Genomic DNA, 486 nt, shown 5'->3' with positions numbered 1-486 from the left:
GTACGCATTATTCCGGGCACGGAGCTTCAAGCCGGCCGGTCGTCAGGCTCCCGCCGAGCCCGTGTCCCGGCCGGCGGGCAGCTAGATCGCGCGGGAGGGAGGGAGGGAGGGAGGGAGCAGAGCGACGAGCTCGCGCCCGCCTCCAGCGTTTTTTTCCCCGGGCGGGCCCCGTCCGGGGCGCAAAGGCGGGCGGGCGGGCGCTGCCTCGCCTCCCGCGACGGTCGGCTCCGCGGCCGGGGCGGATCGGGCTCGGAGTCGGCTTCGGGCTCGCGCTTCGGCTCGGGCTCGCGGGCTCGCGAGGGCAGCGGCTGTCCGCCGCCCGCGGCCCCGTCCGTCTACACGGCGCTTCCCCGCCTCGCGGCGATCTTGAGCTCTGACCCGCTTCTAGGCTGGCTGCTGGGGAAGACCGGCGTGGCAACGGGGAGAAGGGGGGAAGGGAGGGAACGAAAAGAGGTGTATTTGTGATGAATGAATGAATGAATGAAT

The sequence above is a fragment of the Anas acuta genome, chromosome W, assembly GCF_963932015.1.
Source record: "Anas acuta chromosome W, bAnaAcu1.1, whole genome shotgun sequence".
NCBI lineage: Eukaryota > Metazoa > Chordata > Aves > Anseriformes > Anatidae > Anas > Anas acuta.
The sequence above is the reverse complement of the archived record's forward strand: the minus strand, read 5'-3'. Positions refer to the sequence as shown.